Source organism: Pristiophorus japonicus, chromosome 20 (genome assembly GCF_044704955.1).
Source record: "Pristiophorus japonicus isolate sPriJap1 chromosome 20, sPriJap1.hap1, whole genome shotgun sequence".
In the NCBI taxonomy this organism is placed as follows: Eukaryota; Metazoa; Chordata; class Chondrichthyes; family Pristiophoridae; genus Pristiophorus; species Pristiophorus japonicus.
The window spans coordinates 6,222,405-6,248,088 of record NC_091996.1 but is presented as its reverse complement, the minus strand read 5'-3'; positions in this window follow the sequence as shown (position 1 = coordinate 6,248,088).

Below are 25,684 nucleotides of genomic sequence, written 5' to 3'. Positions count from 1 at the left end.
TCATCGATGCCTGCCCTTGTTGGTAGGAGGCTCCCGAGGTATGGTAAATGGTCCACATTGTCTAGGGCCGCGCCGTGGATCTTGATGTTTGGGGGGCAGTGCTGTGTGGTGAGGACAGGCTGTTGTAGGACCTTTGTCTTACAGATGTTTAGCGTAAGACCCGTGCTTTCATACGCCTCGGTAAATACATCGACTATGTCCTGGAGTTCTGCCTCTGTTTGTGCAGGCATCCTCCGCGTACTGTAGCTCGAGGACAGAGGTTGGGGTGGTCTTGGACCTGGCCTGGAGACGGCGAAGGTTGAACAGCTTCCCACTGGTTCTGTAGTTTAGCTCCACTCGAGGGGAACTTATCAACTGAGAGGTGGAGCATGGCAGCGAGGAAGATTGAGAAGAGGGTTGGGGCAATGACACAGCCCTGTTTGATCCCGGTCCGGACGTGGATTGGATCTGTGATGGATCCGTTGGTAAGGATCACGGCCTGCATGCTGTAGTGATACCTGCCCTCCTGTATGGCTCAGAGACGTGGACCATATACAGCAGGCACCTCAAGTCGCTGGAGAAATACCACCAATGCCACCTCCGCAAGATCCTGCAAATCCCCTGGGAGGACAGACGCACCAACATCAGTGTTCTCGATCAGCCCAACATCCCCAGCATCGAAGCACTGACCACACTTGATCAGCTCCGCTGGGCAGGGCCACATTGCCCACATGCCCGACACGAGACTCCCACAGCAAGCGCTCTACTCGGAACTCCTTCACGGCAAGTGAGCCCCAGGTGGGCAGAGGAAACGTTACAAGGGACCACCCTCAAAGCCTCCTTGATAAAGTGCAACATCTCCACCGATACCTGGGAGTCCCTGGCCAAAGACTGCCCAAAGTGGAGGAAGTGCATCCGGGAGGGCGCTGAGCACCTCGAGTCTCGTCGCTGAGAGCATGCAGAAACCAAGCGCAGGCAGCAGAAGGAGCGTACGGCAAACCAGTCCCACCCACCCTTCCCTCAACCACTGTCTGTCCCACCTGTGACAGGGACTGTGGTTCCCGTATTGGACTGTTCAGTCACCTGAGAACTCACTTTTAGAGTGGAAGTAAGTCTTCCTCGATTTCGAGGGACTGTCTTTGATGATGATGATTTTGGAGTATAGAAACCAATAGCAAATCACAACAGAAGATCTTTTAAAAAAAGTATTGATGTAAACGAGAAGAAGAAAGCCAAGTCAAAAGCAAAATACCGCGGATGCTGGAATCTGGAATAAAAACAGAAAATGCTGGAAATCTCAGCGGGTCAGGCAGCATCCGTGGCGAGAAACAGAGTTAACGTTTCGGGTCAGCGACCCTGCGTCAGAACTCCAAGAAAGCTAAGTCATGGCCTGGTGCATTGTTCTGACCTTGATAGCCCCGCCTCTTTCCGGGAGCGGGAGCCGGCGATTTACAAGCAGCCGCCAATCTAAAGAAAGGAAGAAAAACTTGCATTTATATAGCGCCGCCTTTCACCACCACCGGACGTCCCAAAGTGCTTTTCAGCCAATGAAGTACTTTCTGAATTGCGGTCAATGTTGTCATGTGGGAAACGCGGCAGCCAATCTGCTCACAGCAAGCTCCCACACGCAGCAATGTGATAATGACCAGATAATCTGTTTTTTTTGTTATGTTGGTTGAGGGATAAATATTGGCCCCAGGACACCGGGGAGAACCCCGCTGTTCTTCTTCGAAATAGTATCATGGGATCTTCTATGTCCATCTGAGAGAGCAGACAGGGCCTCGGGTTATTGTCTTGTCCATAAGAGGGTAGGGAGAGAGGGTGTGAGGCAGGGGTTGTGAGAGAGGGGGTATGATGTATTTTTGATGTGTCTGGGTTATTCGTTGACTCAGTCGGGGAGGATGAAGCAGTGACAACCACGCAATTATTTCGTCCTCCCTCCTCATCCGTCCAGTGATTTACCCGATGGGCAAGTAGCAAGGAGGAAGAGTTACATTTCTGTCGCGTTTTAACACAATTCTGAGAAATGCCCCAAAGTGTTCAGCGCACCATGAGTGACTTTGTCACGTTTGGGCAAATGCGGCAGCCATTTTGTGCACAGCAAGATGCCACCAATAGCAATGAGATGAACGACCGGTCCCCCTGTTTATTTTGCTGGTGATGGTCGAGGGAGGAACTTTGGCCAGAGCAGCAACACCCTGTGGTTCTGAGGGATCTCTAATGTCCGCCTGAACTGCCAAAACCAGGCAGAGTGGCCCCCGATATCACCAAAGTTCCCGTTAAGCTGTGCGGCCGGGCGGGGAGGTCGGGAACTCCCACGCGGGCCGCTCCGCCAGCTTCCCAATCGGAATAACCGCACTTGGGCGGAGAATTGAATGGGCAGCGCAGACACTAGAGGAAAGTAAGACTTGCATTTATATAGCACCTTTCACGACCACCGGACCGTCTCGAAGCGCTTTACAGCCAATGAAGTACTTTCTGAAGTGTAGTCACTGTGGTAATGTAGGAAACACGGCCACCTACACCCCCCCCCCCCCACCACGTGCCCCCCCCACCCCCCCGCCCACCCACAAAAATGTACAGCGAACGTTGGACATAACGGGACAAAAAAATCACGGTGTTTACGGGCATGTACAATGTGCGCACGTACCCACAGAGGCCCCACAAATGCTGGTTCTCGCCGCGTGATGCACATGCGCCAAAATCCGGCACTTGCGATCTGTCAAAATGTCTTTTGAGCGTTCCAACCCGTCCCCAGGAGATAGGGCCTCTGTGGGCGGAGATTTGGGCTATTTGCCCAACTCCGGCCCAGCGAATGTCCTTCAAACTCTTATAAACCTGGTGAAAGCAAGAGTAAGGCCTGCTTCTACCCAGCGTAAGAATTTTAAAAGATAGAAAAATTAAAATTTTATCACAAATTTTTATATAAAAAACCCTGTCCATTACGGTAAGTTTATTTTTACCCCGATTGAAACAGATTTTTAAAAAATTGAAAAAAAATAATTTTTTGTCTAAAACATTTAATTAAAGGCAATTTCAATGAATTTCAAATATGAGAAGTGTTTTTCTTATTTATTTTAAATGATTGTGTGTTTTTGGGGGTGTCCCCATTCACAGTTACGGCGATCTCCGTACAAACGGAACTCACCATTGCTGTGAATGGGGATGCGCCATTTCCATTGGCTGGCCAGGCCCACGTGATCCCGGGCTGCGCACACGCTCCCGGGATACGTGGGTCTCCGCGCTGGGCTGCGCGAGGAGGCCTCGGAGCGCAAGTGTTCGTTCCTCCGGGACCACCGGGTACTTCCGTTAGAAAGATTCCGGTGGGATGTAGCCGCCCACAGGAAGCCTCCGACCGCAACTTCAAGCAGCTGGTTTTAAAAGGACAGTGCTGTCCGCATCGCAGAATTCTCTGAGTGTTGCGGTGGGTCAGCTTAGATTATGTGTTCAGGCCTCAGCGTGGCCCACAGCCTTCTGACTCAGAGGAAACTCAGCCAAGCCCGCGATGAGAAAGAAAATGTTTGTTTTTATTTCATGGAAAGAAGGCTCCTTTCAAGGTTCAGATCGACCATTTTCTCCGCACTTTTTTCTCCCCATTCTCCCAGATTTACGATGGCACAAATACTGCTGCAGTTAAGTTTGAGAAAATGGGAAGAACATGAGAAATAGGAGCAGGAGTCGGCCATTCGGCCCCTCGAGCCTGCTCCGCCATTCAATAAGATCACGGCTGATCTGATCATGGACTCAGCTCCACTTCCCCGCCCGCTCCCCATAACCCTTTACTCCCTTATCGCTCAAAAATCTATCTATGTCCGCCTTAAATATATTCAATGACCCAGCCTGCACAGCTCTCTGGGGCAGAGAATTCCACAGATTTACAACCCCCTGAGAGAAGAAATTTCTCGTCATCTCAGTTTTAAATGGGCGGCCCCTGATTCTAAGACTATGTCCCCTAGTTCTAGTCTCCCCTCAACTCCACTTTCCTGCCCGATCTCCAAATCCCTTGGTTCCCCTAAAGTGCAAAAATCTATCGATCTCAGCCTTGAATATATTCAACGACTGAGCCTCTGGGGCAGAGAATTCTAAAGATTCACCACCCTCTGGGCGAAGAAATTCCTACTCGTCTCAGTCCTAAATGGCCGACCCCTTATCCTGAGACTGTGTGACCCCCTGGTTCTAGACTCCCCAGCCCGGGGGGAAACATTCTCTTAGCATCTACCCTGTCAATCCCGCTAAGGAAGGAAGAGAAACAGACAGGCAGTGAGCAAAACAAGAGATGTTTTTTTTATCAAACTGAGTCAGAATGCAAACCACAAGGCCACAAGACCACACGCCCACAAAGGTTTGAATGAATATGAATGAGGTGATGCGCTGCGGAGACTGAATGAAGACCTGATTCAAATCCTGACCATGATATTATGTAGATATGAAAGAATGCTGGCAACATGCAGCAGGAAATGCCCCATCCTGAGGCGCCCCACAGTCGGAGCCTGGGCCAGTCCCAGCCTCAGGCAGCCATTGGTCTTAACCCCAAGCGTGCCAGAACCGTGGCAACGATTCCATCGTGTAACGGGATGAATGGATGCCATGGCCTTGGAGAGGGTGCGCAGGAGATTCAAAGAGTTGCATTTCTATAGCGCCTTTCACAACCACCGGACATCTCAAAGCACTTTGCAGCCAGTGAAGCATTTTTTGGAGTGTAGTCACTGTTGTAATGTGGGAAACGAGGCAGCCTACGTGCGCACAGCACGCTCCCACAAACAGCAATTTGATAATGACCGGATAATCTGTTTTTTTTGTTATGTTGATTGAGGGATAAATATTGGCCCCAGGACACCGGGGAGAACTCCCCTGCTCTTCTTCAAAATTGTTATGTTCAGAATAAATTCACAGGACTATATCGCAAGCTCAAACTGTTGTGACCGTGGTCTCTTTATTCAGACTCCAGAGTGGGGAAGCAGCACGGTGAATCACCTTTTATACCTGCTTGCCCCAGGATGCACAGGTAACCCTTAGGTCTCCCACAGGTGTGCCCCCTAGTGGCAAGTCTTACACTTTGGTGAGGTTTACGCACATACATACCATCACTCCCCCCCCCAAAGTCAGATGTACAAGTTATTTGCAAGTTGAGGCGATCAGGTGCCCCGTGTCCTCGGGTCGATTGCCTGGGTTGAAGTCTTGACGTGATGGGTTCATCCTCGTGGTTGACGGCGAGGTCGATTGTGTTAGTGGGTCGCTGGGGGCCAAGTCCTTTCACAGTGGTTCCTGGTTATCTGTAGTTCGCAGTTTGGTCTGCTCCAAGTGCTTTATGCAATAGCCCAGTACATAGTTTCACAATCATGCACTCCGTTTTCATCACATACACTCCATTCCCCCCCCCCTTGGCTAATACGGTGCTGGTGGCCCAACTGGGGCCCTGAACATGATCTACATCACTTATTCTGATGTAGCGTGGAGGGGCTGTGTGATCATGGTACATTCTCTGCTGACAGCATACGGACGGCTCGGTTCCGAGTGATTCTGTCCGGTGACTGTGTAGCACCCGGGATAGCCGGGTCTGTAGGGAGTCTACCGTGACACGCGTGGTGCGAGGTTCCGTCATTTGGGCTGCCTGCTCCGGACTATTGTCGCTGACCCTAAGGCCTAGTAAGCCCAGGATGGCCGCAATGGCCTTGAGACTTTCGGTCGTGGCGGGAGGCCTCGTGGTCCCCGTGGATCCTGGGCCGTAGTATGAGGGGTCCCGGACCACCGACTGTGTGTAGCTGCCCTGCCTTACTTTGCAATGTTGGGATGGGTCTCTCGTCTCTGCGACAGATCGGTTGCAGCATCCCGTCTAGCAGTTCACCTTTGGCAGGCGGTAACGTGGGGATCCTGGCTGGTCCAGGTCCTAACCTGGGGGGGCCGTTACGGTTGACACCTCGCTCTCTAGCACTTCCATGACCACGAGTGGGTCTGCAGGCTGGGCCGTTTCCACCCCGGTGGTGGGTGACGGTGGCCAACTGAGAGCATGGGTGCCGTTCTCAGTGCCTGGCCCGTGGCGGATCATGTTTCAGTGCACAGACAGTGTTGGACATTCTCGAAACACCGCATCGATAACGGTGCTTCTGCTCTCCCAAAACTGTGGGATGGGCAGTTTGTCTGACCCGAGCAAATATTGGGACACTCTTTGATACGCCTCTTTAGTCCCGTGAATACAGGCTGCTACCTTGGTTAACTTATTGGATACATGTTCAATCGTTTGGGACTCGCCCGCTACTTTGGCTTGCTGCACAACACTCCCGACCGCATGTGGTAACACAACACTTGCTACGAATGCTTTGTTAGATACATATGCAACTGGTTGTTGTTCGCCTGCTACTTTGGCTTGTTGTAAGGTCCCCCCGACCCCATATAATGAAACATCATTGGCCGCGAAAGACCACTCACATGGGTTACATAGTGCAAACAACTTATTGGAACCTAGTGGGTTCCTGGCCTTCTCAGCAGCCACCCCTTTACCTTTGTCCCAAACCCAGTCATCTTCCTTGCTGGGCGACTCATTCCTCCGTTCCGTTGCAGCGACCTCCCGTGGTCTGGACGCACCTTCGTCCCGTGGTCCGGACACATCTTCGTCCCGTGGTCCGGACACACCTTCGTCCCATGGTCTGGACGCTACTCTCGTCCGTGTCCATGCTGCTGACTGCCGCGATCTCCCTCTCCAGGAATTTAGCCTCTGGCGGTACACATTCGGATCATTTCGGCCAGAGTCCCGCTCTGTATGGTCGACCTGGAGCCTCTTCCAACATCGTGAAGAGGTCGTTGGCTTCGGGTGGTGGGTACCGCGCATGTATCGTGGTCGTGATGAGTGGCCTGTGCCTCGGGGATCTGCGAATGGGTCTGCACTTCGATGTCTGGTTCAGCTGAAGGTGGGGGCTTGCTCGGCCTTTGAGAAGGGGAGATGTCGTTCGCTGGAGAAGGTACACAGAGGTCTCCCAGTTCCATCGAATCTTCCCCATCCACCTTCTACCAAGCAGCGTTGGGCCATCACCTGAAACAATCCACAGTGGTAAATCGTGCACCACTCCCTCATGGGATACTCTTATGTCCGCACTACCAATAACTGGTATCAGTTCCTTGGTGTAGGTGCATGGCTTTGCCTGAATCGAGATCAGCTCGGAACACTGTGCTTTGTCGCCCCACAGCCTCTCGAAAGCCTTCTGGCTCGTAACTGATTGACTCGCCCCCGTGTCTAGTTCCATGGAGACTGGAGTGCCGTTAAGTTCAACTTTGAACATTATCGGAGGGCTTTTGGTGATGAAGGTGTGTATCCCATATACTTCCTCTTCATCCTCAGGTTCAGTTGCCTCTCCTGTTTGTTCAGCGTGATCCTCGCTGGATCGGTCGTCCTCTCCTGACTCTGCCACGTGGTGAGTCAGAGATCGTTTGTACATTCGCTGGAGGTGCCCCATTGTTCCACAGCCCTTGTACACATAGGGCTTGAATCGACATTGATGAGCTCTATGGCTGCCCCCGCATTGCAACATGGTGCTAATGGATACGCATTCACACCCCATGGCGGACTCTGAGTCACCCTAGGTCTAGATCTGACCTCTGCAGTCATGTGGGCCCTGCCCTGTACTGTTCTGCCTGCTGAAAACATTATTTTATGCAGAGTACTTGCCGTGAGCTTCGATTCTGTGAAGATATCTGTTTCGTGTTATCACTTGTGGACATAGAAACATAGAAAATAGGTGCAGGAGTAGGCCATTCGGCTGTTTGAGCCTGCACCACCATTCAATGAGTTCATGGCTGAACATGCAACTTCAGTACCCCATTCCTGCTTTCTCGCCATACCCCTTGATATCCCTAGTAGTAAGGACTACATCCAACTCCTTTTTGAATATATTTAGTGAATTGGCCTCAACAACTTTCTGTGGTAGAGAATTCCACAGGTTCACCACTCTCTGGGTGAAGAAGTTTCTCCTCATCTCGGTCCTAAATGGCTTACCCCTTATCCTTAGACTGTGACCTCTGGTTCTGGACTTCCCCAACATTGGGAACATTCTTCCTGCATCTAACCTGTCTAACCCCGTCAGAATTTTAAACGTTTCTATGAGGTCCCCTCTCATTCTTCTGAACTCCAGTGAATAAAAGCCCAGTTGATCCAATCTTTCTTGATAGGTCAGTCCCGCCGTCCCGGGAATCAGTCTGGTGGGGCTTGGGTTATCGTGATGGCCTTGCTCAGGTTTAGCAATTCGGCAGACAGCAGTTTGCGAAGAATGATCTCGTGGCCAAGCCCAAGCACGAAAAGGTCCCGCAACATTTCCCCCAAGGATCCTGCAAATTCGCATTGTCCCGCAAGGCGTCTTAGGTCGGCGACTAAACTCGCCACGTTCTGGCCCTCGATGGTACATGTAAAAGCGATACCTGGCCATCAAGATGCTCTCCTTTAGCTTGAGGTGTTCCCTAACCAGCGTACACAGCTCTGTGCAAGACTTGTCCGTTGATTTGACCAGTGACAGCAAATTTTTGAGGAGGCCATATATCGAAGACCCACATACGGTGAGGAGAATCGCCCTGCACTTGATCGCCATCTCAGCCTTGTCCAATTCGTTGGCCACGAAGTACTGGTCGAGGCGCTCAACGAAGGCTTCCCAATCATCACCCTCAACAAATCTCTCAAGAATACCAACGGCAGCCATTACTGCGTGAAAGTTCGTGATCCGTTACTCGTTGCCAATTTGTTATGTTCAGAATAAATTCACAGGACTGTATTGCAAGCTCAAACTGTTGTGACCTTGGTCTCTTTAGTCAGACTCCAGAGTGGAGAAGCAGCATGGTGGATTGCCTTTTATACCTGCTTGCCCCGGGGTGCACAGGTGACCCTTAGGTCTCCCACAGGTGTGCCCCCTAGTGGCAAGTCTTACATATTGGTGAGGTTTACATACATACATAACAAAAATAGTGGTCATGGGATCTTTTACGTCCACCTGAGAGGGCAGACAGGGCCTCGGTTTAATGTCTCATCCAAAAGACAGCACCTCCGACAGTGCAGGTGCCCCTCCGACAGTGCAGCACTCCCTCAGTACTGCCCCTCTGACAGTGTAGTGCTCGCTCAGTACTGCCCCTCTGACAGTGTAGTGTTCGCTCAGTACGGCCCCTCTGACAGTGCAGCACTCCCTCAGTACTGTCTCTCTGACAGTGCAGCTCTCCGTCAGTACTGCTCCTCCGGCAGTGCAGTGCTCCCTCAGTCCTACCCCTCCGACAGTGCGGCGCTCCCTCAGTACTGCCCCTCTGACAGTGTGGCGCTCCCTCAGTACTGCCCCTCCGACAGTGCGGCGCTCCCTCAGTCCTACCCCTCCGACTGTACGGCGCTCCCTCAGTACTGCCCCTCCGACAGTGCGGCGTTCCCTCAGTACTGCCCCTCCGACAGTGCGGCGCTCCCTCAGTACTGCCTCTCTGACAGTGTGGCGCTTGCTCAGTACTGCACTGGGAGGGTCAGCCTAGATTTTTGTGCTCAAGTCCCTGGAGTGGGGCTTGAACCCTATGTTATCAGGGACTTCAGTTATCCGGAGAGATTGGAGATGCTGGGGTTGTTCTCCTTCGAGCAGAGAAGGTTAAGGGCCGATTTGACAGGGGTGTTCAAAATGAGATGAAGTTTTGACAGAGTAAATAAGGAGAAACAGTTTCCACTGGCAGGAGTGTCGGTAACCAGAGGACACAGATTTAAGATGATTGGCCAAAAAATCCAGAGGGCGAGATGAAGGAAAACATTTACACAGCGAGCTGTGACCTGGAATGTGCTGCCTGAAAGGGCGGTGGAAGAAGATTGAGTTTTAACTTTCAAAAGGGAATCAGGTAAATACTTGAAGGGGAAAAAAATAGCAGGGTTATGAGGAAAGAGCGGGCGAATGGGACTAATCGGATTGCTCTTTCACAGAGCCGGCACAGGCGCGATGGGCCTCCTTCTGTGCTGCGTGATTGTGTGATTTGCTGGACAGCTCCGTGGCGATCGATAACGAGAAAGAGCAGGTTGGTGTTTCAGGGGCAGATGCTGCTTCAGAACTGTCCACCGACCCAAAAATGGAACGCTGACTTTCTGCTTCACAGATTTGGACTGATCTGCCGCTGAATTCCAGCATTTCCTGGTTTTATTTCTGAATACTGTGCATGGGGCTACAAAGAAAGATATCACAGTGTGAAGAGCAAGGGTCCATGATGAGCATTAATGTGGACTCCCCACAATCCTAAGGCGGACTGAGCAGGGTGTCAGCAAGGGCAGACATCGATGACGAGGTCCAACACCGCCTCCAGTGCGCCAGTGCAGCCTTCGGTCGCCTGAGGTAGAGAGTGTTTGAAGACCAGGATCTCAAACCCAGCACCAAGCTCATGGTCTACAGGGCAGTGGTGATACCCATCCTCCTATATACTTTAGAGACATGGACTATGTACAGCAGGCATCTCAAAGCAGTGGAGAAGTACCACCAACGCTGCCTCCACAAGATCCTGCAAATCCACTGGCAGGATAGGCACACCAACGTCCTTGTTCTCGCTCAGGCCAACATCCCCAACATTGAGGCACTGACCACGCTTGACCAGCTTCGATGGGCAAGCCACATTGTCCGCATGCCTGATACTAGACTCCCGAAACAAGCGCCCTTACTCCGAGCTACGTCATGGCAGGCGAGTCCCAGGAGGTCAGAGAAAATGCTTCAAGGATGTCCGCAAAGCTTCCTTGAAAAAATGTAACATCCCCACCGACATTTGGGAATCCCTGGCCCAGGACCACTCAAAGTGGAGGAAAAGCATCCGGGAAGGCGCCGACCACCTCGAGTCTCTTTGCCGGGAGCAGGCGGAAGCCAAGCACAAACAGCGGAAGGAGCGTACGACAAGCCAAGCACCCCACCCACCCGTCCCTCCAACCACCGCCTGCCCCACCTGCGACAGAGACTGTCGATCCCGCATTGGTCTCATCAGTCACCTTCGAAGCCATTTTAGTGTGGAGGCAAGTCATCCTCGAGTCCGGGGGTCCGCCTAAGAAGAAGATATATTTCTTGATCTGTCTCAATAGGACACAACACAAGACTTCTGTGCACCACAACTGTCCAGGGACACCGAATTACGGCTTGTCCGAGTAAAAACGCAAAAATTCCACCCGCCCCCCGCCCCAAAGCAATAGCAACGATCCTGGATTGCCGTGTAATAAGAATGGAATTTGACCGATTCAGATAACTGCACATCAATGGCGGAGTGAGTGACCTAACTGCAAACTCCCCAAGCTGAGTTGGACGACTTTGAGCAAGAGAAGCTGATGGGAACCCACACCAGCACGCAATATGTACAATGGGGAAGCCACCTTGGCCGCCTTAGCTCACCTATCCAGAGACAGCCGCTAAATCCCCCCCCCCCCCCGCCCGCCATTGCAGCATTCAAATGGCCCCCAGATGATCCCAGTATTTCTGCCTCTATCTGGAATTCCATCCCATGCCGAGATTACCCTTTGTGTGAAGAAGATCTACCTGACGTCAGTTCTCAATCTGCCCCTTACTCGCCTGAACCCTGTCTGTTTTACGCAGCGAAATGCTATTAAGTATCTTATATTCCCCGAAAGGATGGCTCCTTAGGGCATCCCCCTTCACAGCTGAAAAGGAGTTGCATTTATACAGCACCTTTCACGACCTCAGGACGCCCAAAGTGCTTTACAACCAATAAAGTGATTTATTTTTTAGAAGTGTAGCGAGTCACTGTTGTAATGTGGGAAAGGCAACAGCTCAATTTGCGCACAGCAAGCTCCCCAAAAAAACAATGAGAGATGACCCAGATAATGTGTTTTAGTGATGTTGGTTGAGGGATAAATATTGGTCCCAGGACACCGGGGGATAACTCCACTTCTCTTCTTCGAAATAGTGGCGTGGGATCGTTTTCTGGTCCACCTGAGAGATAGAGCAGACGGGACATGGTCTGAGCCACGGGACATGGTCTGAGCCGCAGGACATGGTCTGAGCCGCAGGACAGTGCGGGGCAATGGGACCGGCAGCGGCTGCTCCTTTGACGTCCGCAGGCCGACGGGGCTTGCGCGGTGACGTCAGACGCACAGTGCCTTGCTCGGCGAGCCGAAGCCCGCAAGATGGCGGCCTGCGGCGGCGGCGGCGGCTGAAGCGGAGCGATAGGAGACGGAGCGGCGGCGGCTTCCAGCTCGGCACCCCGGGCCCACCCGCGCCTCCCCGCAGCAACATGAGTAAAGGGGACCCGGTGGGAACGGCCCGAAACAGCGCCCCGTGAGGGAGCCCACAGGGTGTTCATTCTAACCCCCCCCCCCCCCACTTTCCCCCGGCCTCTGACCCCCCTCTCTCTGCCTGACCCCCCTTCTCTCTCTCTCTCTGCCTGACCCCCCTTCTCTCTCTCTCTGACCCCCCCTCTCTCTGCCTGACCCCCCTCTCTCTCTCTGACCCCCCTTCTCTCTCTCTCTGACCCCCCTTCTCTCTCTCTCTGACCCCCCCCTTCTCTCTCTCTCTGACCCCCCCTTCTCTCTCTCTCTGATCCCCCCTTCTCTCTCTCTCTCTGACCCCCCCTTCTCTCTCTCTCTCTGACCCCCCCTTCTCTCTCTCTCTCTGACCCTCTCTCTCTCTCTGACCCCCCCTTCTCTCTCTCTCTCTGACCCCCCCTTCTCTCTCTCTCTCTGACCCCCCCCTTCTCTCTCTCTCTCTCTCTCTCTGACCCCCCCCTTCTCTCTCTCTCTGACCCCCCCCCCTTCTCTCTCTCTCTGATCCCCCCTTCTCTCTCTGACCCCCCAGCCTGTGACCCCTCTCTCTGCTCTCCAGACTCTGTGATCCCCAGGCCAGGCCCCGGGAAGTTTATCCTCCTCCCTTCCCTCTCTACTCCCCTCGTTCCTCCTCCCCCCCCCCCCCCCCCCAATCTCATCCCCCATCACTCTCGGTTGCAAAGGAATATACAGTATATTTTTTATTTTCCTTTGATTGCTTGGACCTGGAGTGGGTTAATTTATGGGGCAACAACCAGGCAAAGTTCTTGCGGACCAAAAGAGGCCGACTCTGCCTGCGCTGCACTTTATCAAAGGAGGGCGGAGAGAGGCAGCCAAACATGGAGCTCAGCATTTCAATGTGTTTGTGGAGCATGGTAAGGAGAAATCTGCTGATTTGGGGCACTTGATCACTGCTGTCAACCATCCCCCTACATCAACCAAACAAACCGTGGTTAAAAGTTAGTTCAATCAATAGTATCCAGTGCTCAGTGGTGATTGAATCAAGTCAAAATTCTATTTTATTACATGGGATTCTTCACCATGTTGGGAGGGGGTAATGCCCCAGTATTGGAGGTCGCTGGTTATCATCAATGTATCAATTCAATTGCAGATTTGTGACGGGAATTTGGGGATTTCTGCCTGTGTTTTTTGGTGATTGCTACCCACGATTCAATACAGTTTTCTTTTTGGAAAGTTGGAACCTTTTGTGGAAGTTTCTTGTTAATTGCGTTTGTATTTCACCGTCTGGTGCTGCTGTGACATGTCGGATTAGTTGGACAGCAAAGGCACATCAGTCGCCATACGTGAACTCGGGGGCCCGTGCAAGGTCCTGTCGCGAGAGATTCTTCCATTCTTATCATCAGCCGTGGCTCAGTGGGCAACACTCTCTCGCCTCTGAATCAGAAGGTTGTGGGTTCAAGTCCCACTCCAGAGACTTGAGCTCATAAATCTAGGCTGACATTCCAGTGCAGTGCTGAGGGAGCGCCGCACTGTCGGAGGGGCAGTGCTGAGGGAGCGCCGCACTGTCGGAGGGGCAGTGCTGAGGGAGCGCCGCGCTGTCGGAGGGGCAGTGCTGAGGGAGCGCCGCGCTGTCGGTGGGGCAGTGCTGAGGGAGCGCTGCGCTGTCGGAGGGGCAGTGCTGAGGGAGCGCTGCGCTGTCGGAGGGGCAATGCTGAGGGAGCGCCGCGCTGTCGGAGGGGCAGTGCTGAGGGAGTGCCGCACTGTCGGAGGGGCAGTGCTGAGGGAGCGCCGCACTGTCGGAGGGGCAGTGCTGAGGGAGCGCCGCACTGTCGGAGGGGACGTCTTTTGGATGAAACGTTAAACCGAGGCTCTGTTTTCTACATTACAACAGTGACTACACTTCAAAAATATTTTATTGGCTGTAAAGTGCTTTGAGACGTCCGGTGATCGTGAAAAGCACTATATAAATGCAAGTCTTCCTTTTATTTCTAGCAATTACTTTTACATTTTTATGAGAAACAACCCGACAGCACCAGCTCCAGTGAGTGGTATTGCTGATGATACAGGTGCATCTGGAGCAGGTGGCATGTTCAAGAAATGAAGCCTAGTCTAGAGGGAATACTTTCAGTACAAAGTGCATCCTCTTTGTACAATTAGAAAACACAGAGAGGAACTCTTCAATTTAGTCACCTGTGTTTTTTGTCCAAGGGAGTAGTACCATGGTTTTCACTCCGTCATAGTTGCATAGCAACAACAACTTGAATTTATATAGTAGTAAACTGTCCCAAGGCGCTTCACAGGAGACAAAATAATAAATTTGACACCTAACAAGATAAGATGAAATTATGGCAGAGATAGGTTTTAAGGAGTGTTTTGAAGGAGGAAAGAGAAGCGGAGATGTTTAGGGAGGGAGTTCCAGTGCTTGGGACCTTGATAGCTGAAGGCATAGTGACCGATGGTGGAGTGATTATAATCAGTGATAAGAACATAACGTAAGAAATAGGAGCAGCAGTAGTCCATATGGCCCCTCAAGCCTGCTCAATACAATCATGGCTGGTCTACTTCCCTGCCCGCTCCCCATAACTCCCCTTATCATTTAAGAAACTGTCTATTTCTGTCTTAAATTTATTCAATGTTCCAGCTTCCACAGCTCCCTGAGACAGCGAATTCCACAGATTTATAACCCTTCGAGAGAAGAAATTTCTCCTCATCTCAGTTTTAAATGGGCAGCCCCTTATTCCAAGATTATGCCCCTAGTTCTAGTCTTCCCTATCGGCGGAAATATCCTCTCTGCATCCACCTTGTCAAGCCCTCTCATAATCTTACACGCTTTGATAAGATTACCTCTCATTCTTCTGAATTGCAATGAGTAGAGACCCAACCTACTCAACCTTTCCTCATAAGTCAACCCACTTATCTCCAGATGCTCCAAAGGGCAGAATTTAAGGAGCGCAGACATCTCTGGGGGGGGGGGGGTTGTGAGGCTGGAGGAGATTACAGAGATCGGAGGGGCGAGGGCCAAGGAGGGATTTGTAAACAAGGATGAGAATTTTGAAATCGAGGCGTTGCTTAACTGGGAGCCAATGTAGGTCAGCGAGCACAGGGGTGATGGGTGAGTTAGGACATGGGCAGCCGAGTTTTGGATGACTTCAAGTTTACGTAGGGTGGAATGTGGGAGGCCAGCCAGGAGCGAGTTGGGTACTCGAGGTAACAGAGGCATGGATGAAGGCTTCTGTTACAGTAATTACAGCACAGGAACAAGCCATTTGGCCCAACCGGTCCGTGCCGGTGTTTATGCTCCACACGAGCCTCCTCCCACCCCTCTTCATCTCACCCTGTCAGCATATCCTTCTATTCTCTTCTCCCTCAGGCATCTACAATATTCGCTTCAACCACTGCATGTGGTAGCAAGTTCCACATTCTCACCTCTCTCAGGATGGAGAAGTTTCTCCTGAATTTTCTATTGGTTTTATGAGTGACTGTTATATTGCTGGCCCTTAGTTTTGGTCTCTCCCACAAGTGGAAACATCTTCTGTATGTCTACCCTATCAAACCCCGTCATGATTTTTAAAGACCTCTCATCAGGTCTCCCCTCACTCCATTCCTTATCTGAGTTGCTCCAGCGGCTTTAGTTAGCTGAGCATTAGTGACTCCATTCAACGACCCCCCCCCAAGCATTTAGGACTGGCTTGGAGGAGGATTTGGAGACTTTGGATCAGCCTCCAACGCTCTGAAGTATTGATTTCCGTATAGGTCACGGGGCGCATCTGCATTGGCTCGGATCCATTATGGGGTGAGTGAAAGAATTGCATTTCCCCAGGACGTCCCAAAGTGGTTTATAGCCAGTGAAGTATTTTTTGAAGTGTTGTAATGTGGAAAACGTGCGCACAGCGAGATCCCACAAACAGCAATGTGATGATGAGCGGATCATCTTTTTTAAAAAAAAATGATGTTGGTCGAGGAATAAATATTGGCCAGGACACCGGGGATAACTCCCCTGCTCCTCTTCGATACAACGGCCATAGGAGCAGATGGGGCCTTGGTTTAACATCTCATACAAAAGACGGCACCTCCGACAGTGCAGCGCTCCCTCAGTACTGCCCCTCCGACAGTGCGGTGCTCCCTCGGTACCGCCCTTCCGACAGTGCGGCGCTCCCTCGGTACCGCCCCTCCGACAGTGCGGCGCTCCCTCAGTACCGCCTCTCCGACAGTGCGGCACTCCCTCGGTACCGCCCCTCCGACAGTGCGGCGCTCCCTCGGTACCGCCCCTCCGACAGTGCGGCGCTCCCTCAGTACCGCCCCTCCGACAGTGCGACGCTCCCTCAGTACCGCCCCTCCGACAGTGCGGCGCTCCCTCAGTACCGCCCCTCCGACAGTGCGGCGCTCCCTCAGTACCGCCCCTCCGACAGTGCGGCGCTCCCTCAGTACCGCCCCTCCGACAGTGCGGCGCTCCCTCAGTACTGCACTCGAATGTCTACTTGGATCTTTATGCTCAAGTCTCTGGCGTGGGGACTTGAACCCACGACCTGAAACTATGGGCATGGGGGTATGAGATGCGTTACTGCTCTGTCACACAAGCGGAATACTTGGCTTCGGAAGGGTACGATTTTCCTCGGCTCTAAGTGAAGTTCTCCTCAAATTTCTGGTAGGCCAAAGGAGCAATGACTACTTCATCTTTTAAATGACGTACGCAACAAATAGCTGCGGGGACCATGGAAGAAATGGCAAAGATTTGAGCTGCAGAATGTGGTGGTTTAATCCAAATAGGACGGTAACATTCTGGCCTTGTGGCTTTTAAAGTAAATTACAGTGCACGAGTTCGCTGGGCTCCTGACAAACATAAAGCCATCACCAGTCTTTCGAGCAAGTTGTTGCAAGATTCTCACTGCTCAAGTTTCCATTCCACGAAGGCGTGGGAGTGCTGTCAACCTGGGGGGACTCATCTCACATGCCTCAACTGGACTCCAGCTTAAAAAAAAACATGTTTCCCAGTACTGAGCACTGATCTGCTTCCTGCTGTTCACCTGATTAGGGCCACAGTCCTCTTCAGGGGATTGGTTTGCAGAGTTATGTGCAGTTGAGTGGTGAAAATTCTGACTGCCGCCTACACTTCTGCCCGTCCGATCCCATTAATGAGCCAGGCTGGCTGGTCAGGTGTGAATCATTGAGATTTACAGCACGGAAGGAGGCCATTTTGGCCCATCGTGTCCGTGCCGGCCAACAAAGAGCTATCCAGCCTCGTCCCACTTTCCAGTTCTGGCTCCATAGTCCTGTAGGTTACGGCACTTCAAGTGCACATCCAAGTACTTTTTAAATGCAATGAGAGTTTCTGCCTCTACCACCCTTTCAGGCAGTGAGTTCCAGACCCCCACCACCCTCTTGGTTGAAGAAATTTCCCCTCAAATCTCCTCTAAACCTCCTATCATTTACTTTCAACCTATGGCCCCTGGTTATTGATCCCTCTGCTAAGGGAAATCGGTCCTTCCTATCCACTCTATCTCGGCCCCTCATAATTTTATGCACCTCAGTTAATTCTCCCCTCAGGCTCCTCTGTTCTAAGGAAAACAAACCCAGCCTATCTAATCTTTCCTCCATAGCTAAAATTTTCCAGTCCAGGCAGCATCCTCGTAAATCTCCCCTGTACCCTCTCTAATGCAATCACATCCTTCCTGTGATGTGGTGACCAGAACTGCACGCAGTACTCTAGCTGTGGCCTAACGAGTGTTGCATACAGTTCTCGCATAACCTCCTTGCTCTTGTACTCTACGCCCCGGCTAATAAAGGACAGCATTCCATATGCCTTTTTAACTACCTTATCGACCTGTCCTGCTACCTTTAAGCATCTGTGGACATGCACTCCAAGGTCCCTCTGTTCCTCCATTGTGTATTCCCTTGCCTTGTTGCCCATCCCCAAATGCATTACCTTACACTTTGCCTGCCCGTGTCTTAACTCGCACCAAGTCCCGCTAACCCCTGTGTTCGCTGACGCACATTGGCTTCCAGTTAAGCAACGGTTCGATTTCAAAGTTTTCATCCTTATTTTCAAATCCCTCCATGGCCTCGCCCCTCCCTATCTCTGTAATCTCCTCCAGCCCCACAATCCCACGAGATGTCTGCGCTCCTCAAATTCTGCCCTCCTGAGTATTCCTGATTATAATCATGCCTTCTGTTGCCTAGGCCCCAACCTCTGGAAGTCCCTGCCTAAACCTCTCCGCCTCTCTATCTCTCTTTCCTCCTTCAAGACACCGCTTAAAACCTATCTTTGACCAAGCTTTTGGTCACGTGCGCTAATTTCTACTTGCGCGGCTTGGTGCCAAATTATTTTATCTCCGAGTGCTGCAGTGAAGCGCCTTGGGACGTTTCACTGTTAAAGGCGCTATATAAATACAAGTTGTTGTTGAATACTGTGGGCCAGCTGGCTCATTGGACCCGAGAGAGATCTGGCTTGCTTACGCTGCACCGAGAGATGAATTCCCTTCTCTCTCTCTCTGCTATATTGGGAAGGGAGTATCTGCCACTTAGTTGTGGAAAAGCCAAACACCATCCAGCTTGTGCCTTCCTGCCCTGTACAAGCGGTACAATTGGGTGACGCAACTTACTTGTACTGTGATTTGTGTTGCTATACGGAGGTTACAGAAGGAAAACTGTGCTCAACAGCCGCATAAAGTCACCCTGTTTCTTAACAAGGCTACTTAATGTCACACATGATCAGCTCCACATGATTCAAAGGGTTAAAATTCACAACTGGAGGTGTCACCAGTTGAGTGATGTAAATATGAGGCTAAAGGTACCCCGTTAACTGATCAGCATAATTGGAGGTGTTTGCGCATGGATTAACAATATTTTTATTGTAATACTTGCCATGGTGTTCAGAAAGCTATTGAGGCACGGGTGGTAAATAGAAAATTTCAAAACTGAGATTGATAAATTTTTGTTAGGCAAGGGTCAGCTATGGCTCGGTGGGCAGCACTCTCGCCTCTGAGTCAGAAGGTTGTGGGGTCAAGTCCCACTCCAGAGACTTGAGCACAAAAATCCAGGCTGACACTCCGGTGCAGTGCTGAGGAAGTGCTACACTGTCATAGGTGCCGTCTTTCAGATGAGACGTTAAACCGAGGCCCCGTCTGCTCTCTCAGGTGGTTGTAAAATATCCCATGGTCACTATTTCGAAGAAGAACAGGGGAGTTCTCCCCGGTGTCCTGGCCAATATTTATCCCTCAATCAACATAACAACAACAGATTATCTGGTTTTTGTCACATTGCTGTTTGTGGGAGCTTGCTGTGCACAAATGGCTGCTGCGTTTTTTACATTACAAATACACTCCAAAACTGGCTGTAACTCGGTTTGGGACATCCTGAGGGCATGAAAGGCACTATATAAATGCAAGTCTTGCTTGATATAGAGCCATGGCAGATGAATGGAGTTAAGATACAGATCAGCCATGATCTGATTGAATGGCGGAACAGGCTCGAGGGGTTGAATGGCCTCCTCCTGTTCCTATGTTCCCAGAAGTTTACAGTTGGGCTGTTTTTAAATGGGGTTGTTATTGTCCGCTGTCTGTGGTGTAATTTTCTGTTGGCTGCGTCCTGTCGGCAGGTGATTGTGAACAGTGGTTTCCGTGGACACATTTAAATATCAGCCATGCCAGGTCTTCTCACTCGATGTCCCCAATCGTTTAAAATCGCTACTGGGCATTAAAAAATATACCTTCTATTGAAAAGGGAATGAGGATGGAAGTGTAAGTCTACTGTACGTTGGGGATGGGAGAAAGTGCGCCGTTGCAATAAAATGTTATTTTCAGTCAGCGCTGTGGTTAGTCCTGAAATTGGGACATTCTATCCAACCCTTCCAGGGCTCCCTGAGAGAGCCAACACTGATTGAGTCCTTGTGGTTGTTCCTGTATGCGGGACGGCTGTTGGAGCGTTACAAAGCATAAGGTCACAAAGTTGGTTTCTTCATTTAGCTTTCAGCCTGAAGGACTGCCAAATAAGGGGAGGAGTTCTTGGGAGGTTTTACTTTAACCCCAGGTCCCTTCGTGATTTTCTCAATGCACACGTGAACAGCGCAGCACTTCCTCGCTGGCTCGCGTGTTAACTATGTCAGCTGTGGCTCAGTGGGTAGCATACTCTCGCCTCGGAGTCAGAAGACTGTGGGTTCAAGTCCCACTCCAGGGACTTGAGCACAAAAATCCAGGCTGACACTCCAGTGCAGTGCTGAGGGAGTGATGCACTGTCGGAGGTGCTGTCTTTCGGATGAGACGTTAAACTGAGGCCTCATCTGCGCTCTCAAGTGGACGTAAAAGATCCCAAGGCACTATTCGAACAAGAGCAGGGAGATCGCCAGTGTCTTGCGGCCAATATTTATCCCTCAATCAACATAACAAAATAAAAAAACAGATTATCTGGTCATTGTCACATTGCTGTTTGTGGGAGCTTGCTGTGTGCAAATAAGAACATAAGAAATAGGAGCAGGAGTAGGTCATATGGCCCCTCGAGCCTGCTCTGCCATTCAATAAGATCATGGCTGATCCGATCATGGACTCAGCTCCACTTCCCTGCCCGCTCCCCATAACCCTTTATTCCCTTATCGTTCAAAAATCTGTCTGTCTTTGCCTTAACGCGTTTCCCACATTACAACAGTGACTACACTCCAAAAGTACTTCATTAGCTGTAAAGCACTTTGAGACATCCGGTGGTCATGAGAGGCGCTATATAAATCCAAGTCTTTCTTTTTATTATTCATGCACATCCCATCATGTTACTTCGACCGGCCCAGCCACAACTGCTGGCAGATGCGTGCTCGCATGTCCTGTCCAATCAGTCAGGTGTCCTTCAGCGGAGGTAGAAACAGGGTTATTTATCCGAGCTTTCTTGAACAGATATACCTCGGCATCATAATAAACATTTTACGACATTTTGCATTTTATCGCATCTGTTAGTAACATTCCCTGTAATTTTTTGGGGGGTGGGGAGGTCCAGGCAGGGTGTGTGGCACGTGGCCCCTTTAACGGGCTGTGCGTCCCGTTCAAAACACCGCATGTGCGTTGTTTTTCCCTTTAAAAGCCGGCCGCACGGGACCTTCAGTGTGCTGCGCAGCCGCACAGCTAGAGGGAACATTGCCTGTAACGTAGTAAATCACAGAAGTGTTATCGAGCAAAATTTGACACTGAGCCGCATAAGGAGATGTTGAGGACAAGTGGCCAAAAGCTTGGTCAAAGAAGTAGGTTTTATGGAGCGTCTTAAAAAGAAAGACTTGCATTTCTATAGCGCCTTTCACGAGCATGGGACGTCCAAAAGCGCTTTACACTACTTTTGGAGTGTAGTCACTGTTGTAATGTGGGAAAGGTGTAATTTGCGCACAGCAAGCTCCCACAAATAGCAATGTGATAATGAACAGATGATCTTTTTTTAGTTACATTGTTTGAGGGATAAATATTGGCCCAGGACACTAGGGATAATTCCCCTGCTCTTCTTCGAAATAGTGATGTGGGACCTTTTACATCCACTTAAAAGACAAGACGGGCCTCGGTTTAACGTCTCATCCAAAGGACGGCACCTCCGAAAGTGCAGCACTCCCTCACTGGGAGTGTCAGCCTTGATTTTTTTTTTTTTTTTTTTTTTTTGGTGCTCAAGTCCCTGGAATGGAACTTGAACCACAACCTTCTGACCCAGAGGCGAAAGTGCTACCCACTGAGCCACGGCTGACACTCTGAGACGAGAGAGCCAGAGAGGTTTAGGGAGGGAATTCCAGAGCTCAGGGCCCAGGCGGCTGAAGGCATGGCCACCAATGGTGGAGCGATGAAAATCGCGGATGCACGAGAGGCCAGAAGTAGAGGGGTGCAAAGATCTCATTGGGGCATTTTACTATTCAGAATACTTCGGCATACAATGTTGGGTGTTGTGAAGTTAGTTACAGGTTGGACTTCTGTGGCCCAGCACCCTCGGGATCTGACCGGTGCCAGAGAAGAGAATTTTCCGAGCCATGGGAGGTCAGTATATGACCATACCGATCATCATCATAGACAGTCGCTCGAAATCGAGGAAGACTTGCTTCCACTCTAAAAGTGAGTGCTTAGGTGACTGAACAGTCCAATACGGGAATTGCAGTCTCTGTCACAGGTGGGACAGACAGTCGTTGAAGGAAAGGGAGGGTGGGACTGGTTTTCCGCACGCTCCTTCCGCTGCCTGCGCTTGGTTTCTGCATGCTCTCGGCGATGAGACTCGAGGTGCTCAGCGCTCTCCCGGATGCACTTCCTCCACTTAGGGCGGTCTTTGGCCAGGGATTCCCAGGTGTCGGTGGGGATGTTACACTTTATCAAGGAGGCTCTGAGGGTGTCCTTGTAACGCTTCCTCAGCCCACCTGGGGCTCGCTTGCCGTGTCGGAGTTCCAAGTAGAGCGCTTGCTTTGGGAGTCTTGTGTCAGGCCGATACACCCGACATAAGCATACGCCTAGCCTAGACTTACTGGTACCTGTCGAGTGCTGCTCACCGCTCTCCTGGGCTATCTTCTTCAACCTATCTTGCAGCTTGGCTTGCCTGATGTATTTTGAAGATTTATCTAATTACAATTGCAATCTGTTGTTTCCAAGTCATTTCTTTTTTTTATATGTGTTGCCTCCCACCATTTGTTGGCTGAGGAGACAAGTAGACAGTCTGTCCCTAGTCTTCAGCCAATCACTGCCTCAAAATCTGTGGCAGCGCGGGAAACCAAGACGCCACCCACGCACAGCGGCAGTTCTGCAAACTCATGCCGATCCACGGAGCCAGAGTATCCTGGACCAGAGAGGTTCACCCTGTAATATAATCCAGTGTTTAGGTACTCCCTGACATGGAGACTTAACTGAAAAACTCTTTTTGTATAATAAACCTGAATTTAACTCCAAAAATCGTGAGAAAGCAAAGCAGCTGGTTGCTTTTGAGTTAAAATCCCAAACTTGACATTTGGTTCAGTTTCTAGTATTCTGACAGATACAAATTAGTTTTTTTTTCTGATATCCCTTACAGAATTATCAACGGAAGCAGGGTTAGTATACCATATTCTACTCTGGTATGTCCTGAGCACAACAGTACCACACAACTCTGGCCCTGAACCCCGCACTCTCTGATAAGAACCAGTTAATACTACATTTAGAGTGACGCTGCTCTCAGTAACTCCTGAAAATATAAAAAGCGTGGAAGAAGTAAATCCCCTTCAGCTCCTGCAGCCCACTCCTTCCACAGTCCACATGTCATCTATCATATCATAGACTCGACACCAACCACTTACTCTCCCCAGGGAAAGTTCTACAAATACTTAACCGATGACCAGAGGTAATCAATCAAAACTCCATAATGTTCGTCCATTCTTGCATTTCCACGGTTTAACTTTAGTTTGCTGCCCTTCTTTCTCCAACCTCCCCCCAGACTAAGTCCCTGTGCAGTATTTAACTATCTCCCTTTGTGCCTATTCTTGACACTCATGGACCCCAACACCCTTGTCAATCAGTCAGCCGTGGCTCAGTGGGCAGCACTCTCACCTCGGAGTCAGAAGGTTGTGTGTTCAAGTCCCCACTCCAGGAACTTGAGTACACAAATCTAGGCTGGTACTCCAGTGCAGTGCTGAGGGAGCGCTGCACTGTCGGAGGGGCCGTCTTTCAGATGAGACATTAAACCGAGGCCCCGTCTGCGCTCTCAGGTGGACATAAAAAAATCCCATGGCACTATTTCGAAGAAGAGCAGGGGAGTTATCCCAAGATTCTTGGGGCCAATATTCATCCCTCAATCAACATAACAAAACACAGATTGTCGGGTCATTGTCACATTGCCGTTTGTGGGAGCTTGCTGTGCGCAAGTTGGCTGCCACGTTTCCCACATTACAACAGTGACTACACTTCAAAAGTACTTAATTGGGTGTAAAGCGCTTTAAGACGTCCAGTGGTCATGAAAGGCGCTATATAAATGCAAGTCTTTCTATCTTTCTTATAATGCTGTGACGATGGGCGGAATGGCCTCCTGTGCCATGTGATACTATAAACTCGTTGACGATCATCAGGCCAAATCCTTTCGTAGTCCAGTTCCTTTGCTTTCAGAGTAAGGGAATGATGCATGAAGGGAGAAGCACATGCACCGATACAAGGGCAGTTGGGTCCCAGCACTGCAACGGAGTGTCAGCCTGCACTTTTGTGCTCAAGTCCCTGGAGTGGAACTTGAACCCACAACCTTATGACTCGTAGGCGAGGGCTACCCACTGAGCCACGCCTGACACGGGACTTGACTTGACTCGAGTGTCTGCGGCCTAGCTGCTTACAATGAACCCGGTGCCTCAGTTTGCCGCCGCACCCACTAGCTCAAAATACCATGGCAGGACCCAAGCCAAGGCCCACTGAGAAAGCTGCAGGACATGTTGGGCCTGCTGGAAACGTTATCTCCCATCAGGCCCCGCGCAGGAAGTGCGAATGCTGGCGAGAGGGCTCATGTCCCTTGGGGAATTAAATAATAACTGTCCATGTATGTATGCTTGGGGTTACTAGCCAGCCACCAGGTGGCGCTACTGCCGGAGGTCATTGCGCTGTACGCACACGTGTGAGGCCCAGGTATAAAAGGCACGCCATCATGTAATGTAATCACTTTGGGCCCTATTAAAGCAGAGCTAGGTTTGTACCTGTGTTAGTTTACAGTGTTCAGTCTATCGAGTTATTACATACATAACAAAAAGCATCTGTCAGACTGGCGATAAATTACTTTTGCCCTGTACTGATGTGAACTTGTACAGTGTAAATAACAAGCAACGCTCCCCATTTCCCCCCCGCCCCCATTTGCCAGAGACACGTCAGACGGAGGCCAGAATATCATTGGCCCACCAGCATTGGTTCCCCCATCCCCCCCCCCCCTCCCCACCCCCATTTCCTCTTGGAGTGGCTTCTCATCGGTTTCTGTGGTCATTTAACCGCACGCATTCTGCAGGTTTGAGGTGGTTAGTTTGGTTTGCTGGAGCAGGAGTGACTTTCTGTCCACTGACTGAGTGAATTCTTGCAGGAATAAGCGAAAGAGAAAAGTCTTTGCACCAACCAATCAGGCAGTGAAGAAGCTTCACTTTTGCTTCATTTTCAATTTTCAAACAAAACCTCTGGTCACGGTTTGTAATTCTTTGTGGTGAGACTTTTACCGATTTTATTTTGGTATTAAAAAAAAAAATTAAGTACCAGCACCTCCCAAACCCGCGACCTCCATCACCTCGAAGGGCAAGAGCAGCAGGTGCGTGGAACACCATCCCCTCCAGGTTCACCTCCAAGCCCTGCACTTGGAGGCCAGCCAGGATTGTGGGCCCGAGGCCCAGAGTGTCGAGTGGAGTCTGCAGCACAGAAACAGGCCATTCGGCCCAACTGGTCCTTGCCGGCGTTTGTGCTCCAGTCTCCTCCCACCCCTTGTCATCTCCCTCTATCAGCATATCCTCCTATTCTCTTCTCCCTCATGTACTTACCTAGTTTCCCTTTAAATGCATCTATGCTATTTGCCTTAACTACCACT